This window comes from Mobula hypostoma, chromosome 7 (genome assembly GCF_963921235.1).
Source record: "Mobula hypostoma chromosome 7, sMobHyp1.1, whole genome shotgun sequence".
Taxonomy (NCBI): Eukaryota; Metazoa; Chordata; class Chondrichthyes; order Myliobatiformes; family Myliobatidae; genus Mobula; species Mobula hypostoma.
Window position 1 is genome coordinate 60513910 of NC_086103.1, and position 18389 is coordinate 60532298.

Here is an 18389-nt window from a genome sequence, read left to right on the forward strand (position 1 = left end):
ATCTTACTCACTTTTAACTTAACCTTTCCAATTAAGAGAAACCTCAGAGAGACAATGGCTATAAATAGCTCAGAGTTCAGTGCTCATATGTGCTGAATCATAGAATTATAGTGTTTTTCAGTAAGGAAGCAGACTTTTCTGCCCAACTCATCTGTACTGACTAAGGTGCCCACCTGGGCTCATCACACACGCCTGTATACAACCGCTAAATCTTCCCTGGTTAAATTTCAATTAGAAGTATCACAAAGGAAAATGGAGGAATGTTTACAAATGCTTCAAAGTTCCCAATTTTCCTTCCAGATGCTGTGTGTCCGGCCCCAAATGTGCAATCAGTGTGTGTGTGTGTGTGTGTGTGTGTGTGTCTGTCTGTCTGTCTGTCTGTCTGTCTAACAGACTAATGGCTTGGTCTATTCATGACAGATACACAGACACAGCCTTCAATGGCCTTTATGTTCTTTTAAAATAAATACTCAACCCATCTGGTGATTTTTTCCACTGGAATCTCCACACCCAGCCTGGTCACAGTTCACTCTTAACACCGGACTGACCCTCTCCACCACTATAAATCTCTAGCCTAATACTCCGTGTTATGATTTCTTGTTTGGTCCGCTGCACTTTAGCGCACAACTCTCCAAAGTAATTATATTTCAAAACGTTAGTGTACAATATTTGTTAGTTTTGTCTCACAGCTCCTAGGAATCCAGTTCAATTCTGAACTTGAGTGCTGTCTTTGCAGAGTTTGTGTGTTTTCTCTGTGACATTGTACGTATTCTGTATAGATGTTGATAGGTTAGTTTTTCAGGTAAATTATTTGGTGCAGGTCACGATCAGATTGGGCTATTGATTTACATATGTGTAAAAGAATATGTTACAGGGGTGCAGGGAAAATAAGGAGAGACGGGATGGGATTGGGAACTGGCATGGACCCAGTGGGCCAAATGGACTACTTCTGTGCTATGATAAGTACAAGATAAGCTATTAGAATTTAGCTCTAGTGAGAAGAAATATAAAGCAGTAAGCTGGCAGTTAATGAGTAACTTAAAATACAATATCTTAATCCATTTCACTTAACACTATTAAATTTGCAGTAGTGCGGAACTGAATTAGACAGCGTGAGTTTGTAAGTGTCTGTACTATCCATCCAGCAACACTTGCTGCTTGTGTCACTGTAAAATCAAATAAATTTTTGACTTGGTGCTCTTAAATGGACAATGACCACTAACAGGCTAACTGTACAGGTTATTATGATGTTTAATATCTCTGTGATTAAATAGAGTATTGATCACATTTTAATTTAGTCAGGTTTAAGATGAGGTTTTGATTAGAAAATCAGCCATTTACAAGAACACTAATGAAATAAGATCCTGTTATTCTTGTGGTATAATCTTGCATCCATGTTATATACCTCTGCCTTATCATTTTCAAATTGTATAATTTCCTTGCTTTATTCAATTCAAACAAGCTAACAGTAAACTTACTAACTCTTGAAGAGGTGAGTCAATTCATTGTTTTTACTTCTCAGTTGTTAACATCATAATTTAACAAGCAAAATTTTAAATTTGTGTCGAAAGTCATGTTTTGACAGTTACTTAAAATCTACCTTGAATAGTCAGAATTGTTAAAACTAGTAAGAAATAACAACTCATCATATCAACTTACAAAATATCAAAAATATGAAATCAAAGTAGTTAATGACTTGTGGCTTAATGCTAATGCGGGTAACATTGCAATTCATGCTCTCTTAGATTTGAGCACAGCATTTGACACCATAGATCACAACATTCTCATAAACCATCTTCGTCAATGGGTGGGTATTTCGGCTACTGCTTTAAGCTGGTTTCAATCTAATAAAACAGGAAGAAAATTCTTTGTTAGCTGTAGTGATTTTGTGTTTGGTGTGCTGTAAGGATCAATTCTTAGCCTGTTGTTGATCAATTTTCTACATGCTCCCATTAGATCAAATTATTCTAAAACACAAGGTGAATTACCACAGCTAAGCAAGTGGCATACAACTATATTTGTCTAGTACACCAGATGACCCTGAGGCTCTAAACCCTCTGGTCCGGTGTCTTACTAGCATCACAGAATGGATTATTCAAATTTCCTTAAAATAAATAAGTATAAAAAAAACAAAAAAAAATTTTGGTTATTAGTAACAATAAAAAGAAGTGTGAATCTTAGAAATAAACTTGATTATCTGGCCTTACAAAAAAAGTCAGAGGTAAAGAATTTAGGCATTGTTATTGACTCTGAGCTAAATTTCAAATTACATATTAATCATATTATTAAGACTACATTCTTTCATTTAAGGAACACTGCAAGAGTTCAGTTTCATCTCAAGTTGCAGAAAAATTGCTACACACTTTTATTTTTAGCTGATTAGACCACCGTAGTGCACTGTTTTCAGGATTGCCTGAGAAAGATATACGTAAATCGCAGCTTGTTCAGAATGCAGCAGCAAAATTCTTGAACAAAAAAAGAAAATCTGACTAAAGTTCACTGGTTTTGGCATCATGACACTGTCTGCCTGTGTCCTTTAGGATCAATTTTAAAATACTCTTAATTGCACATAAGGCTCTGAATAGTTTAACTCCTCTGTATATTTTCGAGTTTCTATCCCCTTACATCCCTAATTGTAATCTTGGATCCACAAATACTGGTTTGCTAGTGTTCCTAGAGCCACGCATATAAGAGCTGATGATGTGGCCTTTTACTCTTATGCACCAAAGATCTGGTCTACATACTGACTGAGACACACCAGGCTAATACTGTGGAATGTTTCAAAACACTTATAAAAACCTACTTTCTGATTTGGACTATTATAGAATTACTTAATGTCTGTTAATGTTGATTAAATTTATATGTAATGCAGGAAAGTGGATGAAGGCAAGGCAGTGGACTTTAGCAAGGCATTTGACTGGGTCCCACAAGGAGGGTTGGTCAAAAAGGTTAAGTCGCTTGGCATTCAAATAATATGAGTCCTGCCGAAGGGTTTCAGCCCAAAACGTCAACTGTTCTCTTTTTAGATAGATGCTGCCTGGCCTGCTGGATTCCTCCAGCATTTTCTGTGTGTTGCGCGGATTTCCAGCATATGCAGATTTTCTCTTGTTTGCATTTATATAATTTGGTACATTCTATTACATTATTTTTACGTAATATTTTTAATTTTGTCTCATACTTTTATGACTATATTGATGTATCTTTACAACCTATGTAAAGTACTTTGAGCCTGTATCTTAATGTAAGAAAGGTGCTACATAAATAAAGTTATTATTATTATTATTAAAGGATACCTATAGTCGGGGGTCATTGTAGATTGACACTTTGCCACTACTGAGAAAGTGGTAAGTTGGAAATTTGACTTTCTATCCATTCCCATCATTGCTGCATTGACTGATCTTCAGCCTGCAATGGCCATTGCTTGCAGGTTAAGCTTCATACAAGTGTATTCAAACAGGGAATAAATACATTTCAGATATGGTGCACAGGTATAAGGAGGGTGCTTGCAATTGTGGAGAGAGAAAAGTTACAGAAAACCCTGAGAAAAATAATTTCAGAATTAATTTGCAATTGAGAAATTCTTCCAATTTGGTACAGTAGTTTTGCATGAGCCTGCTATTTCTTGGATTTATAGCTAACACAATTAAGTAGTCAATTCGAATCAAAATCCCTAATAATTGTTATTGATGCTTCAGCATTTCTTACAAATTCAGCAAGGCAGATGACAGCCCTCCGAAGCTTCAGCATGTAAATCATTTTACCTGAATTATGTTCAATTGTGTTGCTAGACAACAACAGGAAATTGATGCCTTCTCGATTAATAACATCTCTCATACTAATGGGAACAAAAAAGCTATACTGCCTAGAAAATAGATCCTGTAATGCTATATTTTTGTGCGCTGTTGAATTCAATTTTAATGAAAAGTTAAGCCTCATGCAACACTGAGGACTTACCAAGAATTGTTAAAAAAAACTTGGCTTTCCATGTAGTTTCTGGGTGTGTGCTGCATCCTATATGGATAGTGTCATGTCACACATAATTTTCACACATTCTGGTCTGGTGCAAGGAATCAGTTCTCGGAGAGATCCTATTTAAGTAACCTGCCAGTTCTCATTCTGGTGTCTTCCAGCACTCCCTCCTCCACTCCTCCAGAGCCGCAACTCCAGTTTTACAGACACACCACTAACCAATCTGTCAATCGTGCCCTCAGCTATTAATACACTCTGAATCGCTCTACGAACACACAATTTTGACCGCAGTTCCACCAAGCCCACACAGTTCTGGGCTAATGATTACAAGCCACAATCATTCCAGGAACCCACATTGTCCCTCATCTTCCATGATCACATATTTAACTTCTAATCTCTCCACCTACCACCAATCTTTGTCCCATTCTCCCCACCAACCCTTGTCTCAACCCCTCTACCTAAAGATCGGCCCCAATCTTACCTCTAGTTGGTTAGTCCTCGATTAATTGACTTCTTTTTCATGTTCTGTCATGCCAGAGGCTGGAAGTAAGGTCTTTGAGAATTTCCAGCCTGATAAGGAGTGCACAATTCTTAGGCCTGAATTTTCTAGTCTGCCCCTGTAAAAAATAAATGTTTATTGACCCATTAAGAAAATCAAGGGATACATGAACAGTGCAGAAAAAATGGGGTTGAGGTCAGTATCAGCTATAATAGAACAGGCACTCTGAGTTTTGTTTCTGATGTAAATCAAATGTTTATTGCATCTTTATTGATGCCAATCATTTTGAGACATATTGACAAGCTATTTCACCAATGGAGACCCTAAAGCTGTTCTATTGGTGATCATAACTGACAATTTTTCTCTTCATTCATTATAAGTGCATCTTTATAAATTGGTTGCACATCCACCAATATTGTTGGAAGATTTTTATACGAAAGGGTAAGTTTTCCTCTGCTGATGCCCCATATTTTAATTTATTGTCTTTTCATATTGTCTATATATATATATATATTATATGTACACCTTGCTAATGCAAATATTTAATCAGCAATCAAGTGACACCAGTGGCATGCAGACATAGTCAAATGGTTCAGTTGTTGTTCAGACCAAACATCAGAATGGGGAAGAAATGTGATGCCAGTGACTTTGCCTTTGTGGAATGATTGTTGGTGTCAGACAGGCTGGTTTAGCAGAAACTGCTGATCTCCAGGGATTTTTATGCACAACAGTCTCTAGAGATGACAGAGAATAGTGAGAAAAACAACAACCACAAAAAATCCAGTGAATGAGCTGCAGTTCTGTGGGCAAATCTTGAAGTGGATGGGCTACAGAAGCAGAAGACCATGAACATGATATATGTTTGTATTATTGATCAACAGTGAGGATTTTTTTCCTTCCATTTTCTAAGTTTTTTTTTAGATTATGAGAACACTCAGCCCTCATTTATTGTCGACCAGCCTCTCCAATACAGCCTCCCGAGCACCATCCTCTGCCAAGCGCCTTCGACCTCTCCCCGGCCGCTGAAACAAGCAGAGCCGAGGATTTCGGGGCCTTCTGCTCCGGAGATTCCGGTTACCACACAGTAGCAGCGGCAGCAAACGGGCATTTCAGAACTTTTCCAGATGTTTCTCCGTACTCTCACGTCCGTCTCCATCAAATCAGAATTGTGCATGGTCCCCTACTTGACAGATAACAGACATCACCAGCGAAGTGGCCGCGTGTGCTGCCGTCGCGCCACCATCTTCCCCTCCTCTCAAAAAGTACAAAAGATTAATGCCACTTTCACTCCTATATATTTGTTCAACATCTTCATTAAAATTGGTAAACTGTAGTGAATGCTCTATTACTACAATCTCAAAGGTTTCTGCTTTCAACTTTGCACCTCCTGCTACTGTTTAAGCTCTCTTTATTTGTTTTATTTTTAAATTGAAAACAAAATGAGATGCTCTTTGTAATATTCTACTTAGTTTAACAGGTCAAAATAACAAAATAAAAATAAGCAAAAGAATGGCAATTCATCTACTTTACTGCTCAAAGCAAAAATTGTTAACTTCTAAAATCAAAATAATCTGAGGAAAATAAATGGAGCATTGCAATACACTAGAATGGAAATAATGAGTTAGAATATCTTGATGTAGAAATGCTGGAAATTGTTATGAACTTGAATTGAATAATATTGTTCTTATTCTTTCACTTGTTGGAGTTAAAACAAATTGTTGGATATCATGTGTGCTTTATTTATTTGATGCTTTCTCAGTAAACTTAAGACCAAATTTAAAATTAATTGCAAAATGTAGGCTGAAAGCAAAATGCTTACAAATGATTGGATTCATCTTCAGAGACTTTATGCATAGTCATGCAAGGAATTGGAAATCACATTAATTAGTAGAAAGGAACTTTCAAGCTGCTGGAGAGTTCAAAGTTCAAAATAAATTTATTATCTAAGTACATATATGGTACCATATACAGCCCTGAGATTCCTTTCCTTGAAGGCAATCACAGTAAAAGTCTTATCAGACTTAGTCCAACTAGAATGAAATTGAATTATTTTGCAAACATTCTTAATTTACTGTCATGTAAAAAGAAACAACCTCTTTAAAAACAAAAGAAACAGCGCATCCTCTGTTTCCATTATGATCCTTCCACTAATAAAATTGTATGTCAATATGTTGCTAATTTATAGAACTTTGTCACAAGTGTGGAGCAAAGGTGGACCCAAATGCAGGACACAAACATGTTTTGTAGGGTTAACTAAATAGAGTTTATTAATAATTGCAAGGAAAGCCATGACATAAGAACATAAGAAATAGGAGCAGGAGTAGGCCACCCAGCCCATCGAGCCTGCCCCGCCATTCAATAAGATCACAGCTGATCTGTCTGTAAACTCAGCTCCATCTACCTGCCTTTTCTCCATAACCCTTAATTTCCCTACTATGTAAAAACCTATCTAACTGTTTCTTAAATATATTTAGTGAAGAAGCCTCAACTGCTTCCCTGGGCAGAGAATTCCACAAATTCACTGCTCTCTGGGGAAAAAACAGTTTCTCCTCATCTCCATCCTAAATCTTCTCCCCTGAATCTTGAGGCAATGTCCAGTAGCTCTAGTCTCACCTACCAATGGAAACAACTTTCCTGCTTCTATCTTATTTATCCCTTTCAAAATTTTGTATGTTTCTATAAGATCCCCTCTCATTTTTCTGAATTCCATAGGATATTGTCCCAGGGACTCAATCTCTCTTCATAGGTTAACCTATTCATCCCTGGAATCAACCTGGTGAACCTCCTCTGCACTGCCTCCAAAGCCAGTATATACTTCCTCAAGTATGAAGACCAGAACTGCATGCAGTACTCCAGGTGTGGCCTCACCAGTACCCTGTATAGTTGTAGCATAACCTCCCTGCTCTTGAATTCAATCCCTCTACCAAAGAAGGCCAACATTCTATTTGCCTTCTTAATAACATGTCGTACCTGCAAGCCAACTTTTTGCGATTCATGTACAAGCACTCCCAAGTCCCTCTGCACAACAGCATGCTGCAATCAATGCAGGGTCTTCACAATTTCTTGCACTCCCACAGAGGGTGCTTGACCCACTGGTGGTTTGTTTGTCCAGAAAGTTGTTGAACAATAGATAAACTAATAAAGATCATGCAAATAGCCCAGTTTTTGGCCAGTCTATGATAATTTCTGGTGCTGCTCCTAGACCTGTGAGGTTACTTGTTGTTTGTTTCACACATATTGTGTACTTGAGGTTAACTAGCTGTATCTCAAGGGTAATGTGGACAAAATATTGCTGTTTCAACTAATCTATTAATAAGTAACACTCAGTGCATGCATGCAAGGATAGAACAGAGAGAAATCAAGGAGAAAGCAAAGCGGAAGCAGCCATAAGCATAATAGACTAGGTCTCAGGCCCTGGACATAGGCTGGGACTCAGGGTCTGGGCTAGGACTAGACTAGGAAAGCGGGACCTGGACGAGGAACAAGGAACTTGGAACCTGGACAAGGACTCTGAGCCAGAGACTGGACAGGGACTCGGGACCTGGGTCTTGACTTGGACTCGGACCCCGGATCTAGGCGAGGGCTGGACGTGGGTAGGCTACAGGACTGGACATGGCTAAGCACAGGACTGGACGTGGAACTCCTGCACAGGATGAGAACACGAAGCTTGGACTTGGAACTGGAACATGGAACTCGGGACCCAGACATGGACTTGATACTAGAACCTCAGAGCTTGGACTGGATACTTGAACCTCGGAGCTTGGACTTGAGAGACAGGAACATGGAACACAGAGCGGGAACCCCTCCTTGGGAACAGGACGAAGTGCCGGGACTCATACACAGAATGCTGAACACTACTAGACGGTTCCCAACACAATGATAGACAGTTCTTTATCTGGACACAAGTTTGCTTCAAGCAGCGGTGAGCTCTTGACTCACCCTGGCGGGTTAACTTTGACTGACCCACTCTGGCAAGGGAAGGCGGCTTGCTGGCATTTGCTTCGGGAGGAGACTAGGCTTGCACTGGCAAGAAACTTAGTTGGCTCCGGCAAGATGACTTTGGCTCGCACCAGCTTCGGTGACTTCGTTAATGCTCTCACGCCGAACGGCAGAAAGCCGGAGACTTATAAACTGCCGGTTCAGTCAAGAGTAAATTACCTTTAATCACCAAGCCTGAGGAACATGGGAAAACAGGGAATTAAAGGGAAACAAGGAGTCAATGGTCCCGATTGTAACACAAACAAAGGAAATTTAAAGGGAACCCCATCTGGACCATGACCAACTTAGTTCTATAAATTAAATCCTGGCAAACATCTTACATCTTTGGGGATTTTGAAACCCAAAACACACACAAGTCTACTCCATTTTACGTCTGTAACAATATTCAGTCTTGCAACCGTAGTCTGAAGTCTCGATTCTTCTGAATCTTTTATTCATTGCTTCATAATTAACCTGTAACCATGGCTTCAGGCATTAAATCCTCATGCTTTCAAATACCTCCTTAAATTCCTCCACTTCAGACATCCTTCTTCTCCTTTTAAAATCTTAACTTTACTTGAAGTTTCTAATATTAACACCTATATCAAAGGTTCAGTTTATAGTCAAAGCATGCATGTACAATGCAACACTGATATTCATCTTCTCTAGATAGCCATGAAATACAGAAAAGCATAGGTGTTGTTGAAAGAAAAAACATCAGCCCCACCCCCTGCATGAAAAAGAAAAAGAAACAAAATTTGCAAACCCCAAATACCCCCACCCCCTCTCTCCACAAAAAGCAAACAGATTGCCCACATGAAGAACAGCAGCTGGAACATCAAAAACTCCAAAACCCTAACTCCATCCCTTGCAAAAAAAAAATGCAAGTCATACTTGTCATATCTTTTCTCTTCTCTTTCCATATCTACACACCAGCATAATTATTATTTTCTTTTCCGTGGTTGAATACCGTTTATAAATTTGTGGAGCACACCTGTTGAAGTTATAGTAAAAGAAAATAGTTATGTCAGTGTCTATGCATGAAATATATTCTTTGCACAATGGTTGTCAATAATTATTTTGAGGTTGTCCTCAATGATCGCTGTAAATCTGCCTATGATTTCCACTGATCTCTCACTGAACCGTTGGTGTATGACAATGTACATGCCTGAGGAAATTTGCGGTAAATTACATTTATTTTCTAAATGACAGATTATATTCATTCTGTCCAACGCATTCTGTTCTGTGGTTATACAATCCACAGTGTTGTGAAATTCAACTTCAAAGAGGATGTCCAGATTTCTTGTGGGAAGGCATTTTCTAATATATTTCTAATTTATCTGTTGTGAGTTTAGCTGCAACAAATAGCTTTATGCATTTCGTGCGTTTTATCTGACCGTTTGTCAATCTGCAAGGGGTCTTAAAATTTCTTTTAATTCTAAAGATTTTTTTTGTTTTCAGAAGTAACTGGCAGAGGCTAAATTTATAAAATTACAAATTGCCACTATCTACCTGCAGGGTTCTCCTAAAGTGAAGCCTCTTCCAGCAAATGTTGACCTTCAGTGATTTGCACAGCACTCTTGAAAGATGAAAGGTTACATCATTTTGGTTCACTGAACTGGTTTAAGCATCATATCTAGAGCACTTATGTGTGAGTGGATTGTAGGGTTAAATGCTGGTCAAATGATTCAATAAGTAAGCATAAATCTCCTTTGCTTGAAAGTTGGGAAGCTCCACATATTCCAACTAAGTGAAATACTCTAACTGGTGTTAAATATCTTTTTATTTTGGAGGAGACGGACAGGAGCAGAAGCAATTTGGATCTTTTGTATAAGTGGGCCAACTTTTGTTAAAAGCCATGAAAGCATTCTTATGGCAGCAGCATGCCATAATCAGCAACCTACTGATACAATGTGGTGCCTGGAAATCATTGACAGCGGCTGCTAATTGTTAAGTGAATGATTTTATCGCAAGTGCCATGATAATGCTATTGAGGAAATGGTTTCTTAAGCCTCGAAAGCATGATAGTGTTGCTGTCCATCAGTGGACATGAAGTAACACAGTGGTTGTTTGAAATTTTTCCTTCTGTTCACTGGGGTGAAAAGAACGGTGGCTTTAGCATTTTGCATGATGTACTAACTTTAGATCAAGTGACACTGAGAAGTGTAGAGGAACAGAGGAACCTTGGAGTGCCAGGCTACCGGCCAAGCTCTGAAAGGCTATGCTTGACAGCTCTTCTTTGGCCAAATGGCCTATTCCTTTGCTCTAAATATTTTTAATGCTATGAATAATAAGCATCACTGCAAAGATTTTTTTTTGCAAATAGGATTTGTAGTTATTGACCTTCAGATAAAGCCGTTGATATTTAGATGAATTTGGCATATTGCATGCTGGAGGAAGAATATTGGGGGTACAGTACTGCAGCTAGTAGAGCCACAGCCTCACAAGGCTAGAGAACCAAGTTCAATTCTGACCTCAGATGCTGTCTATGTGGAGCTTGTATACTTTCCCTGCAGCCTCCTACATCCCAAAGACCAGTGGGTTGGTCACTGTAAGTTGCTCCTAGTGGTTAGGTGTGTGGGATGAGGATCTGGGAGAACTATAAAGAAAGTAAGAGGATTTTTTTTTAAAAAGTGATTAACGTAGATTAAGTATAAGTAGGTCTTTGCTGGTTGAGATGGACTTGGGATGGTAAAGGGCATTTTTCCATGCTGTATATCTATACCTTGATAAAAATGGCCCTGAAAATATTTTGAAAATCAATTTTTAAAAAACTGCAGCGGCTGGGAATCAGAAATAAAATCAGATCTTTAATATGAAATGTTAGCTGTTTCTCTTTCCACGTACTGTATGTTGTCTGACCTCAATACTTTCTATTTTGTATTTCGGAAATTCTGTTGTTAGATACCAGTGCATAACTGAATAATGTGATAAGTTAAAATTCCAGATTAGACCACAAGACATAGGAGCAAGATTAGGCCTTTTGGCCCATTGAGTATGCTCCACCATGCCATCATGGCTAACATTATCGTTCTCAACCCATTCTCCTGCCTTTTCCCCATAACCTTTGACTTTCTGATTAATCAAGAATCTATCAATCTCCACCTTGTATACCGAATGACTCGGCCTGCACAGCTGTCCATGACAATGAATTCCACAGATTCACCTGCCTTTGGCTAAAGAAACTGTTCCTCATTTCTGTACTAAATGGATGTCCGTCAATTCTGAAGCAGTTCCCTCTGACCCTAGACTTCTCATTATAGACTTCTCATCCTCTCCACATCCACTTTATCCAGACCTTTCAATGTTTGTTAGGATGCTATGAAATTCTCCCTCTCTTCTAAATTCCAGTGAGTACAGGCCCAGAGCCATCAAACGCTCCTCATACGTTTAACGCTTTCATTCTTGGAATCTTTGTAGTGAACCTCTTCTGGACCCTCCCCAATGCCAGCACATTTTTTCTTAGATAAGCAGCCCAAAACTACTCACAATACTCCGAGTACGGTCTGTCAATGTCTTTTAAAGTCTCCTTGCTTTGGTCCTCTCGAAATGAACGATAACATCGCATTTCTCTTCCTTACCAGCGAGTCAACCTACAAGTTAACCTTCAGGGAATCCTGCAGGAAGACTCCCAAATCCCTCTGCACCCTTGATTTACAAATTTTCTCCCCATTTAATACATAGTCTACACATTTATGTCTTCTGCCAAGGAACATGACTGCATTTCCCTACATTATATTCCATCTTACTCTTTTCTAACCATTCCCAAACTGTCTCAGTCCTCTGGAGGCACCCTGCTTCCTCAACACTATCTGCCCCTTCACCAATCTTTATATTGTCCACAAATTTGGCTTTAAAGGCAGCAATTATTTCATCCAAATCATTGACATGTAACACGAAAAGAAGCAGTCCCAACACTGACCATTGTAGCACACCACTAGTCACTGGCAGTCAACAAGAAAAGGCCCCCTTTATTCCACTCTATGCCTCCTAGCAGTTAGCCAATCTTCTGCCCATGCGAGTACCTTTTTTGTAATACCATAGGCTTGTATCTTGTTAAGCAGACTTATATGTAGCACCTTGTCGTGTGGCCTTCCAAAAATCCAAATAAGCAACATACACTGACTCTCCTTTGTCTGTCCTATCTGTTATTTCACAAAGAATTCTAACAGATTTATCAGGCTAGATTTCTCCTTTAGAAAACCATGCTGACTTTGACCTATTTTATCCTGTGCCTCCAGGTACCCCGAAACCTCATCCTTAATAATAGACTCCAACAACTTTCCAACCATTGAAGTCTGGCTAACTGGCCCATAATTTCCTTTCTTCTGCCGCCCTCTTTAAAGAGTGGAGAGGCTTTTGCAATTTTCCAGACCTCAGGAAACGCTCCAGAATTTAGTGATTCCTGAAAGATCATTACTAATGCCTTCTCAATCTCTTCAGCCAACTCTTTCTGAACCCTGGTGTCTAGTTCATCTGGTCCAGGTGACTTATCTGTCTTCAGGCTTTTTAGTTTCCCAAGCCCCTCCTCCTTAGTATTAGCAATGACACTCACTTCTGCCCCCTGAGTTTTCATGTTTCTGGCATTCTGCCAGTGTCTTCCATAGTGAAGACTGATGTAAAATACTTTTTACATTTGTGCACCGCATCTTTGACCCCCATTACTACCTTAAGCACCGTTATCAAATCTGGATAATCACATTAAATCCAATCCAGAATAGCCTTTCCCATAGTTAGCTCAACCTGAAGCTGTTCCAAAAAGCCATCTCATGGGCATTCTACAAACTCCCTCTCTTGGGGTCCTGCACCAACCTGCTTTTCCTAGACTATCTGTATATTGAAATCCCCCCTGACTATTGAACATTGCCCTTTTTACGTGCCTTATCTACCTCCCACTGTAATTTGCAGCTTATATCCTGGTTGCTGTATGGAGGCCTGTATATAACTCCCATCTGTTTTTTTTACCCTTGCAGTTTCTTAACTCTACCCATAAGGATTCTACATCTTCCTATCTTATGCCACCTCTTCCCAAGGATTTGATTTCAATTTTTTTACCAACAGAGCTACCCCACCCCATCTGCCTACCTGCTTGTCCTTGGATGTTAATTTCCCGACTATGATCTCCTTTCAGCCATGATTCACAGATGCCCACTACATCATACCTGCCAATCACTAACTGTGCTGCAAGATAATAATCTACCTTATTCTGCAAACTACTTGTTTTCCAATATAACACCTGCAATCCAGTATTCATCAGCCTGTTTTGATTTTTCCACCGTTACACTTTAACTCATCCTGATGATTAGAATTTTGCCCTTTCATCTGCCTGTCCTTCTTCACTGCCTAACTACACACTGCATCTAGTTGTATACTAACTGCCCATCCTCAGCCCTGTCATTTCGGTTCCCACCCCCTGCCAAATAAACCCTCCGAACAGCTTTTTAAAAAAACTGCCTGCAGGGGTATTGGTCCCTTTTGTGTTTCGGGTTTCCCTGTTGTATAGGTCATATCTTCCCCAAAAGAAACACCAATGCTCCAGAAATCTAAAACTCTATCCCCTGCACCAATTCTTCAGCTATGCATTCATCTGCCAAATTATCATATTCTTACCCTCTTTGGCATGTGGCACAGGAAGTAATCCAGAAATTACTACCCTGGAGGTCCTGCTTTTTAGCTTACTGCCTATCTCCTTATGTTCTGTCTTCAGAACCAATATGTACCACAACTTCTGGCTGTTCACCCTCCCCATTTAGAATTCTGTGGACATGAGCCGAAACATCTCTGACCCTGGCACCAGGGAGGCAACATACCATCTGCATGTCTCTTTCATATCCACAGAAAATTTTGTCTGCTCCTCTAATTATGGATTTCCCTGTCACCACTGCACACCTCTTCTCCCTACTTCCCTTCAGAGTTACAGAGCCAGACTCAATGCCAGAGACCTGGTTACTGCAGCTTCCCCCTGGTTGTCCATTCCCTCTAACAGTATCCAAAGCAGGGAGCAACCATGGAGGTACTTTGCACTGGATAGTTATTCCCCTTCTCTCTCCTGACAGTCACCCAGGTACTTGCTTCCTGCAACATATGTGTGACTACTGCTGTGTAGCTCTGATCTGACATCTCCTCACTTTCCTGGATGAGCTGAAGGTCATCCAGCTGCAGCTCCGGTTCGTTAACATAGTCTCTAAGAAGCTCAAACTCGATGCATTTTGTTCAGTTATAGTGTAGCCCCCCCGGCCACCCTCAGGGTCGCTCGGCTCGCTGTCATTCAGGGAAACAGCCTCGGCCCCGCCAAACTGGATAATTCGTTTCTGTGGATGCTGTGTGAGGTACCCCACCCCACCCAAATAACAGACAATACACCAGATGCAATTAAATGATTTACAGTTTATAGATATTACTGGAACTATATAATTAAAAGAGAATAAAATATAAAAGGAAAATAAAAGGCACCACACTTATCAAAGTTCAATCTCTTAGTGCACAAAACCGTTGGAGCTCAAGGACCTTCTTCTTCACCCTGCGACCCCTCGGACCACCTCGACCGGCCACCTGGGACCAACAACGGTGGTCGACCAGACGCTCCACACGAGTCCGTCTCCGTCTCCTCGCCGAACGTCCCGCTTGGGGTCCGACCCCGTTAGTGGACTCACAGCACCTCGTCCATCCTCTGTCTCGCTGTCCCGCCTTCTGCCCCAAAACCCCGCACATACAGTATCTTCAAATACACCAAAACCATAACAACTATCCCAATTGGTTAATAGCACCCTCTTATCAGACTCTAAAGCAAAAACAAACTGTTAACGCAAACTTTCTCAGTGATTAACACAACAAAGCCGCATTCCCCAGATTAACATAACAAAGACGCCATTTTAATTAGCCTCCGCAGTAACATAAAAATCGAAACCCCCTTACACTAGTTATCAGACAGACTGCAGAACTCCCAAATTTCCCATATCTCACACAAGGAACATATTATTTCCTCCAGTTCCATTCTCATCGCACTGTGTTCTAACAGGGAAAAAAAAACTTACCGGAAACTTTCTTACTTACTCACTTAGAGCCTTCGGTCCAAGCCTGTTGAGCCAAAGCCAGACCACTCTAACACAGGCCCACTCCAACAATAGTCACTCCGCCTATACCTCCTTTCTTTTTATTGGCCCCACACTGCTTTCACCCACTGAAAGAAAGCTGAAAGCTCCCAAGCTCCTTTTAAACTTGGCACTGCATCACCAATAAACAAACTCTTCCACAGGTTTCAGGTCACCAAAAGCCAAGCAGCTATTGGTTCATGTTAAAGAATGGCATGCAAGAAAAATTCTTGCAATTTGTATTGAGGATATGGAAAGAAATTTCAAATAAAATAATGGAGAGGAAGAAAAAGCAGGAATATTTATTTGGCTGATATTAGTGCCTATATAAGTTAAAATGAGCCTCCATTGTCAATCATCATACTGGTTGACATCTCTACTGTGGTAGCAGGATAATAACCCTAGGGGAGTATACAGTCCCATTCTGTCATTTCAGAGCAATTAGAATTGGTTTAGGGTCTTTGTTTAATAAAATTTGTTATATAGCATTAACTAAAAGTCAGAGTTTCTGCTGAAGTAAAACAGAATTATATCAATATTCCTGTGAAGTTTGCTTCCATATCAACATTAGTCCTGTCACTTGCCATGACAGATGAAAGTATGCTATTAACTTCAAATTGTGTAATTCTCAGATACTATCTCCCAATTCTTAGAAAATAATTGACTCTTATTTCCGACATGGACTCCCAATTCAACATCCCCTTTCTTGAGAAGGGTTGGCTCACAGCTCAGACTTCTGCATATACTGTAGGCAATGATTCAAGCTTCAGAATAATGTGCTGGAACTACTTGTAAGAACCTAGTTCATGAGGCTATCAGTAGTATTCCACAAGACCTCAGTGCCGTTAGGCTTAGGAATGGGAAAGTCAGCCAGTATTCACATGGTTGTCCAGTGATTTTTGCTGAAAGGATACATGTTTCAATGTCAAATGGAAACAGGAATGATCTTGTTGTGATGTCTTTGAACCCATACACTTCTTACAAATGCTGCAAACCATTTGGCACTTTAGAAGCACAAGAATTTGTTAAAAACATTACCCAGTGTAGTCAGTGAATTAAGTCTCTCTTTCAGCGTAGGATCTGATGTATTGGGTGTGCCTGCCACTGCACAAGTATACATTCAAAGATAAAAGCATGACCTCGTCATGACACATTGTTGTTTGATAATCAGCCAACCACAGCGCACCAATGTCGACAGATGAAGAGCGTCTTTGCAATTCAACACTAGATCACCATCTCATTATAGTTTTAGAACGGAATCAGATAATAAAAGTTTTATTCAAAGAAATTTATGGAAGCCTTTTTCTATCATGGTACTGCAGCAGTTGGTTGAAACTGAAAAGGCAGATATTTTTCCCCTAACAATCTTCAATTATGAGACAAAATAGGACAAAGATTTAGCATTCACAAGCAATGGCTGTATTCCAAAACTCTTTCTTGTTTAATTACTTTTCTTGCAAGTTGCAGCATTACTTCTTGTAATTTCTGCAAGGTTCTATTTAATATTTTAAAGCTAAGAAGATGATGAAGTAACCTGAATGTTAATTTGTAACTAGGTATTCAGAACTATCTGAATTCTATTCCTCAGGTATTTTTTTCAGAAAATCATTTTTTACCACTGTTCAAATAAGACAAAGCATGAAATATTGCAAAAGTGCATAAGGAAGCATACCAGAACAGCACAAACTGTAGTTTAATAAAACTCTGCCACATTAAATTATGAATCACAGTGGAGAATTAAACAATGCAGGAGGAAGCTTCTCAACAATAATGGACCCAAGCATATGCAAGAGACTGGGGTCAACTAATTATCAGCAACCAAATGGTCCCACATAATGAAGACTCTCCTCTTTCTCTAGCTAGGGTTATAATCATCACTGAAGACTGCTTTCAGATATGTAATATTTAGAAATGAGTGTGGGCAATGGGACATCATATTCTAATCCAGGGGTCCCCGACCTTTTTTGCACCGCGGACTGGTTTAATATTGACAATATTCTTGCGGACCAGCTGACCGGGGGGTGGGGGGTTGTTCAAGTAGGGTTAAACTCACCTGAATATGTCTTTTACAGTTAGGGTTGCCAACTTTCTCACTCCCAAATAAGGGACAAAAGTAGCAGTCAAATACGGGACACTTGGGTTTACCCAGAGAAAGGCTACCGTGACCATGAAGCCTTGCGCGGGCACCTGTGTACGCATGCGTGGCGTGCGCATATGTGACGTGCACATGCGCGTACGTGCCAGTTTTTTTCCCACAAATTGGATTTGGCTTAATCTTCCAGACTACACTGTACATACATTATTTCTACTTTATAAAGGCTGTGTATTTATCATATCATTCCTGCTTTTACTATATGTTAGTGTTATTTTAGGTTTTATGTGTTATTTGGTATGATTTAGTAGGTTATTTTTTGGGTCTGGGAGCGCTCAAAAATTTTTCCCATATAATGGTGGTAATTGCTTCTTCGCTTTACGCCATTTCGGCACAAAGGTTTCATAGAGACGCTCTACCTTAGCAGGGGAAATATGGGACAAACCAATTTAGCCCAATGTTCAGGATGTCCCAGCAAATACGGGACAGTTGGCAACCCTATGTTCAAGTTCAACAGTGCGTGACAGGGAATGAGGAAAGGTGCAGCTGACTCATATCGTTTCCTCACGGCCCAGTAGCACATGCTTTGCGGCCCGGTGGTTGGGGACCGCTGTTCTAATCTGTGGTCCATTATGGCTCAAAGTGAAGAAAAAGCATTGAGATCACCACCACAGAATTCCTTTTCTTGTTGGACAGTTCCTCCAGATTGAGAATGATTTGCTCCCACTTCACTTCTGTGAATTTTGCAGTGGCTATCTCA

At 39.9% G+C, this 18389-nt stretch overlaps 1 protein-coding gene and 1 long non-coding RNA gene across 2 annotated transcripts in view; one reads left to right on the forward strand and one right to left on the reverse strand.

Moving 5' to 3' along the window:
• neurl1b (neuralized E3 ubiquitin protein ligase 1B) overlaps positions 1–18389 on the forward strand; it is a 437909-nt gene that overhangs the window by 202154 nt on the left and 217366 nt on the right. The window lies entirely within an intron of this gene.
• The window catches only part of LOC134348929 (uncharacterized), a 57470-nt gene that overhangs the window by 9636 nt on the left and 29445 nt on the right, over positions 1–18389 (reverse strand). Inside the window, exon 2 of the long non-coding RNA XR_010018526.1 lies at positions 4451–4586. This is a non-coding gene — a long non-coding RNA (uncharacterized LOC134348929). The remainder of the gene's footprint in view (positions 1–4450; positions 4587–18389) is intronic.